The following is a 7575-nucleotide window of genomic DNA, read 5'->3' as shown; positions in this document are numbered from 1 at the left end:
ATATATATATATATAAGTAGTGTTTTTTCGTTTCTTATATAGCACATTCTAACTAGAGGTTTAAATCTAGTCCAGCCCGGCCCATGTCGAGCCTCGCTGCTTCCCGCTAAAATTTGGGCCGGACCGAGAAATTAGGCCCAGGGGTATTCGGGCATTGGGTGGGCCGGTAGGCCGGGCGTCGGGCCAGTCCAGTCGGCTTGGGCCAAGGTTGGGCGGGCTTGACCATTTTTCTTTTAATATTTTTTAAAATTTTTTCTACCAAAATTTTATTATTTTTCACTAAAAAAGACACTGGGCCTTGGGCAGGCAGGGCCTTGAGTGGGCCTTAAGCGGGCCAATGGGCCAGGTTAGGCTTCAAAATGATGGCCCAAGTCCAGGGGCCCCGGCCCAAACGGGCTAAACCCACCCTAGGCCGCGGGCCATTTTTACACTCCTAATTCTAAGGCTTACTTTTTTCCAAAAAAAATCACATCAGTATGTATTTTTCATTTACATATAAAGTTTTACACAAATTCAATTTTAATTATAATAATTAATTTTATATGGACTTTATTTGAGAAATATTTGTTTTTCATGGTGTATTTTTAATTTAATTATTATGATATTTGAAAAAAAAAATTATCTTGACATAAAAAATAATTAATAAAAAAAGACAGAATATGCTTAATTATGTGCATTGCACAGCTCAAATTAATTTTTTTTTTATATCTATTTTATTGATGTCTTAATACTAATATATATATATATATATATATTGGGTGATCTTTAAAAATGTGGATTATTTGATTTTTTTTTTCTTTTCATACACTGAAATTTTGCTTTTGTTTTTTTCTTTTTTTTTTTTTTTTGTTTTCTACTTCTATTTTTCCTTTTTTTAATTTATTTATTACACATACCAATTTCTCACTCTAAAGAATCATAAAATATCTTTGCCGTCACAACATGAAGAAGATCAATTCACTATTTGTTTGTGTCAAAAATTGTATCAAAACAATTTTAATGGATTATTGAATTGGACATCTAATTTTGAATCACATGACTCAATGTCAAAATGTAAGTTTTTAATTTTTAATTTTTGTTTAAAAAAAATTAATGATATTAATATTGGTTGTCTTCATATATAACACAATCAATCAATTGCATAAACAAAAAATTAAAGTTAGTCTCTTTATAGTTTTTTCTCATTTGAATGAAGAAAATTTTTATTTTAATCTTTGCACAATAAATTAAATTATACTAATTTGGTCTATATCTTTTTTTTTTTTTGGGTAGGATTTGCAATTATATATTCTCAGTCTCATGCCACCAAAATTAAATTTTCTATAGATTCATCATATATCATTTTTAAATATGTGTATATATTTTGTAAATATTGTACTACTTTTTAAAATATTTGTATATATTTTCAGTTTGATTGAAGTTATTATTAATCTTACTCTTTAGGCCCCGTTTGGGAACAGGCTAATTTAGTAACTTTTTGGCTATTTGGCTAAAATATGAGCTAAAAAAAACTAGTATGTTTGGGATGACTTTTTGGCTTTTTACGAAAAGATGTGCAAAAAGTAAAGAGAAAAGAGAATCTTTGACTTTTTGGTATAGGTTGTTGACTTTTAGGCTAATTTAGTAACTTTTTGACTTTTTAACTAAAAAGTTTGGTTGCCAAACGAGGCCTTAATTCTAATTTTTTTCATATATCTTTCTCACAAGATAACTTTTTTTCGCGTGTGTCCCGCCTCTAACATATATTAAAATAGACGCAACATAAGAGAAAAAAAAAAAAAGGAAAGAAGAAGAAGAAGAAGAAGAAGAAGAAGAAGAAGAAAGCAGCCATATGCCAATATATTACATTAACCCACATATGCCAATATATCACATTAACCCCCACATTGATCAGGAAATACACAAAAGAGTCCAAAACGAAATGCAAAACAGACTTATCTGTGGAGGAAGATGGCCATATGCCAATATATTACATTAACCCACATATGCCAATATATCACATTAACGCCCACATTGATCAGGAAATACACAAAAGAGTCCAAAACGAAATGAAAAGCAGACTTATCTGTGGAGGAAGATGAAGGGTAACTGTTTATTTTATGCTCTCAAACCAGTTTGAGAAGAAAGGAGGCTACCTAGAATTATTTAAGGGCGACATGTGGGGTTTAGACAGTTACCGCAGTTTCAGAGTTTGAGCAATTCGTTGTTGACGAAGTCCTCGGCCAGAGCAATATTGCTATAACTACTACTAGTAGTCTTGCTGCCTTTGTTGAGAAGAATCGCTATCATGGTATAGCGACTGAGTGTATTAAAGTCGTTTATTGTGAGGTTCTGGTAATTGTCATCTTTAAGCTGAACGCTATTAGTGAAGTTTTTGTCATCTTCCAAAAGCTGAATCTGCTTGGACATAAACCCCCATTCGTTCTCCATGCTCACTATCAAACCTTGTGGTGTAAAAGAGTTTCCACTGGCTATGCTTTTGCGGACTTGTTCCTCAATGTATTTGAACCTTGCCGCTTCCGAGACCATCTGAATGACCACAAGGAGCGATCTGGGTACGCTGTCACCCTTCCACAACCCTATGATGGCGTTAGCTAAGGGAGTTGGTCCCAGAGGGAGTTGGTCCCTCTTCTTTGACCGCTGCTCAAGGTTGTCATAGTTGCTTTCGTAGCCTAACTTGGTTTGTTTGGTCTCGTGGAATAATTTTTTGAGTTGAAGTGTTGTAGCGTCATTGAAAAAAAAGGATTTGTTATTTGCACCACGAAAAGCCACCAAGTAAAGGTTCACCACATCTATTGCCAAGGTGACTGTGTCGCCATTGATAAGATCGACCAGAACGAACCGGTTCCCATCCGACACTTCACTATCGAGGTTCAGCACTGGTAGACCTTTTACTGTACTAGTTCCCCGTGACACGAGTACTCGCAGTTCCCCTAGGAAGTCTCTGTATGTGGCCAAGGTGGCACCTGCTACATTGAAGGAGATGGAGGAATTGGCCTGGACGTCATCTTGGATTCCAAGGCTGCAAATTGGGAGAACAATGTACAATATTGCTGCTACCACTCTCATCTTGCTATACTTGCTATTCGCTATGAGGATAAATATTCATATATAAATATATATGATACACTATATATTATATTCATGTAATTTGATGCTCAATTCGAGGAACACGAGGGTAACTCTTCATGTCAGATTATCGTGTGCAGGAAAAGTTATTATATTCATGTAATTTGATGCTCAACTCGAGGAACACGAGGGTAACTCTTTATGTCAGATTATCGTGTGCGGGAGAAATTATTATATTCATGTAATTTGATACTCAACTCGAGGAACACGAGGGCAATTCTTCATGTGAGATTATCATGGGCAGGAGAAGTTATTATATTCATATAATTTGATGCTCAACTCGAGAAATGCGAGAGCAATTCTTGATGTCAGATTATCGTGTGCAGAAAAAGTTATTAGTTGGCCTTGGAATACTGTCGCATGGTGTTTTAATAATATTATGATTGATAGAAGAGATATAATTCACAAATTTATATGAACTAATTACAAAAGAAGAAGAAAAAAAATGATAAATTATAATTAATAAAGAGTATAATCAGGTGCTAACTCTAAGCCAATCAATAACTTTTCCATGCGAAAGCCAGCCACCCTCATTGTCCACATGGCCAGCCGCCCTCATTGTCCACGTGGCCACTTTTTGTTTTTGTTTTTGTTTTGTTTGTACTAGTACGAACATCGAGCGAACATGGTTTACCATTCAACAATGTTAGGTATCATGAAAATGTTTTTATGAAAATAATTATGAAAATTTTATGATCCTTAAATTACACTTAAAATAAAGCATAACACACTAATTAAGGTAATTAAAGGATCATAAATATTTCATGAAAATTTTTTTATGATTCCTAACTTTTTTTTCTTTATCATACCCATGATATAAGAGATTTAATATTAAGATGATGACAATACAAAATTATTTCAAAATATAATTATTGAATTCATGTGTTAATAAAAGTAAAAGTATAGGAATCATATTTAGTGATAGAGTGAAAAGATTTTAAATCTTGTGGATAAATTCATAGATAATGAATATTGATATAAAAAAATTAAAATTAAATTTTTTTTAGAAAAAACTCAATGAAAGTTGAATCTTTCTATATATTTTTTTTCCGTGCTGAATCAAAGTTTAAGATCGTCGGATAATTAATTTCACTGACTAATTTTATAAACCTCATTGGGGAACTAAAGATTTTATCCCAAAACCAAATGAGTTCAAATTTGATAAAGTTGAAAATCTCAACTTTAAGATGAAATTGACCTATTATGAAACTAATTTGGACTCATTTTGGTAATTTAAACCATTCATCTTATACAATTAACTAAGAAAATTATTACTGTAAAAAATTAAAAAGATCCAATATCGATTGTCATTCCATCATTATTTTTATCTATACAGTAATACATGTTTTTACAAATATATCATTCATTTGTTATAAGATATATGTGATTTGATTTTGTGATTAATTATACCTGATCAATCTAATTTTTTGCATACATATTTTTCTTAACTTGTCATATAAGATGAACAGTTTAAATCACTGAGAGAGTACAAATTGATATCATAATGCACGAACTTCAATTGTAAAGTTGAGATTTTGTACTTTAGCAAAACCAAACTCTTAACTTGTCATACAAGGATTTTTTTTTTTTTAACAGTAAAAGGCTAAAACATATTTTAGCCAAAAAACAAGAAATTAAAAAAAAAAATTACTAAAACAACCACTTCTCAAATGAATTATAAGAGGAAAAAAAAAATCATAAAATTAGAAGGTAGAAGATTATGCAAATCAACAAACAAACTAAATCGGTTTAAAACCTTCAAATACACTTGGTTGTCTATATATTGGACAAGGAGCACTGACATTGAGTAGTGATATATTACACTCAAGACGAATATTAGCGTCACATAATATATATTTTTAATTTTTTAATTTTATGTACCTAACATTATTAATAATTCAAAGAGTAATGATATTACAAATAAAAAAATGATGCAAAATTTATATGATAAGGACTGAATATGGCTCAATATAAACTTCACATGTTAGAACAAAATTCCATGGCAATGCTTTTTATTTAAACAATACAATTACCACATTAATATTGTAGTGTTTTTTTTTTTTTTTGTGTAATTTTTTTTAGTGGATGGATTTTCCTAATACAAAGGATATGAAAGATAATAATGGCCTGTAGGATCTAGGCAATAGAAAGAGTTAGTTTAAACATTGGGAGTGTTTGGCAAAAGGTTTTTTTGACTTTTCGAGTTAAAATAGTACTAAATTTTTTTTTAAATAATTAATAAGACAAAATGTCATATTAAATTCATGATTATTTTTATTTTTTCTCTTACAAAAATCACGTTCAACTACAAAAAAAAAAAAAAATCAACACTCTTCCGAAACACAATTATTTTAGCCTATTAAAACAATCAAAAACTAAACTAAAATGAGTCTGAATCCTCTGTCATGGCTCCAAAACATCATTGCTTTGGTACTTTTTTTTCCCCCCTTTCTTCTCTTCCTAACCTCTCATTCGTTTGTAAGCTCCCTTACCCAAACCAATAACGAAACACAAATTCGAAACAAACTCAGAAGAAAAAGAAAAAGAAGAAGAAGAAGAAGAAGAAGAAGAAGAAGAAGAAGTGCATTCCACTTGAAACTCACATTCTTCATCGACAAAGCCTTAGCTCTCTACTCACTGATCCGACTCTCTATGATTTATTTTCCCCTATGAGAGAAAGTAATGTAGGTGTCCTAGAACTCAAAGGGGCCGATATTCGGGTTCTTCACAGCGTACACGACGATGAATCAAATGTCGAGTGAGGCTCAAGTGGTGAGATTGTCAATTATGGCATAGCTTAGCCATAATTTGGGGGTTTTAGGGCATAAGATTGCGAGATCGACGGTGGCGAAGATGGCAGTTTAGAGGACAAAGCGAAGGGCGATGGTGGGGGTTTTAGGGCATAAGATTGCGAGATCGACGGTGGCGAAGATGGCAGTTTGGAGGACAAAGCGAAGGGCGATGGTGATTATGCATCTTGTGGGGTTTTTCGAGATTTTTCGTACCCTGATTTTGTAACAAATAAGTATTTATTTTGAAATCTGGATTGAAAAATGTATTGTAAGTGCTTGTAAAAATGTCTGATTGAATATAGTTGGTGTGAAATCTGAGTTAAATGATGCACTTAGTATTTGGTTTGAAATTTTGGTTTGTAAGACACATTGCAAGTGTTTGTAAAAATGTTTGATTGAATATAATTGTTTCACTTTGGTTAACAAGTTCCTTACCCTCTCTTGTTTGTTTTCCTTATATAGAAGTGTTTAGTTATTTATTTTCTTTATGTAGACTTGATTGTTTCAGTGCAAGTGCTGATGATGATGGTGCTAGCAATGGATATATAATTAACTATAATAGTGGAAAAAATTGGTGTTCTAGTTTTTCTTTTGGGGACTGGGAGGTGTAGGGAGGTGAAGCATGAAAAATGCAAAGAAGTTAAGAAGAGGAAATAGTGTACAAAAATGTATAAGGTTTTGATTGTGAGAGAAGGGAGTGTAAAAATTTGACAAATAATAAAACACTCAAATTGTCTACGCTGATCTTTGGCCAAGACAAAGAAACATTATAATCGGTCGATGAAACTACAATCAGTTTTGAAAGCCACAAAAACATATACATTTCACTGTATCTAGTATTAAGGACAAAATTCTAAAAGGAATTACTAAGAAAAAATTGCTAGACTTGCCAAACATTCTCGGTGGTGCATCAATGAGATTCCCATTCACAAATCAACTATGACTTATATACCACAAACTTCAAAAAAAAAAAAAAAAAAAATCTTAAAATCATAAATGTCGGAACTTAGAAACAAATAATAGATCACAAAATGGAAAGCTGATCTTACACTCTGTCGTAATTCAAGATTGAAGCATTCATATTCTCTGCAAAATAACTTATTACACACCACAAGATTCAATATAAAAAGAGCAGCTAAGCTGATGCATACAAAATATAATATTTGCCCAACCTCTTCAATTTTTTAACAAAAACAACATTTGGTCATAGCACAAATTGAATAATATGATTTTATTTATTTTTTTTATGCCAATAACATTTCTAGAAAAAATCAGAAACAAGTGTCATTCTCTTCAAACTAATCAAACCAAACCTTAAGTCCCATTAAATGGGATCGGCTACATAAATTATTCTGCTCCACTCGACTCTATCAAATTGATTCAAAGTATGATTCATTGTCATAAGGGATCCTAGCACTGTTTTTACGTGTTAGCTGTCGGTTACCTAACACACAACTCTCCTCTTTTACCAGAGCTTGAGACCAACAGAGTTGTTAAACAACCCTGGCAAAGTTGAGTGTCATTTTCTTCAAATAAAAAAAAAGAAAAAATTTTAATTTTTTTTTTGGTGAACTTTGACTCCCATCAAATATAAAATGAACTTTAATCCCTATGCACTATCAAACACTACCATTCATTAGCTTCCATATCCCTA

At 32.1% G+C, this 7575-nt stretch overlaps 1 pseudogene across 1 annotated transcript; it reads right to left on the bottom strand.

Moving 5' to 3' along the window:
- Positions 1 to 1814: 1814 nt before the first annotated feature.
- On the bottom strand, positions 1815 to 3382 carry LOC114311760 (nigrin b pseudogene; annotated as a pseudogene). Its single transcript, XR_014361816.1, has one exon. The product of XR_014361816.1 is annotated as a nigrin b pseudogene (transcript).
- Positions 3383 to 7575: the final 4193 nt, after the last annotated feature.

This window comes from Camellia sinensis, chromosome 2, assembly GCF_055761805.1.
Source record: "Camellia sinensis isolate YWXY chromosome 2, ASM5576180v1, whole genome shotgun sequence".
Taxonomy (NCBI): domain Eukaryota; kingdom Viridiplantae; phylum Streptophyta; class Magnoliopsida; order Ericales; family Theaceae; genus Camellia; species Camellia sinensis.
This window is presented reverse-complemented; position numbering and strand designations above follow the sequence as displayed.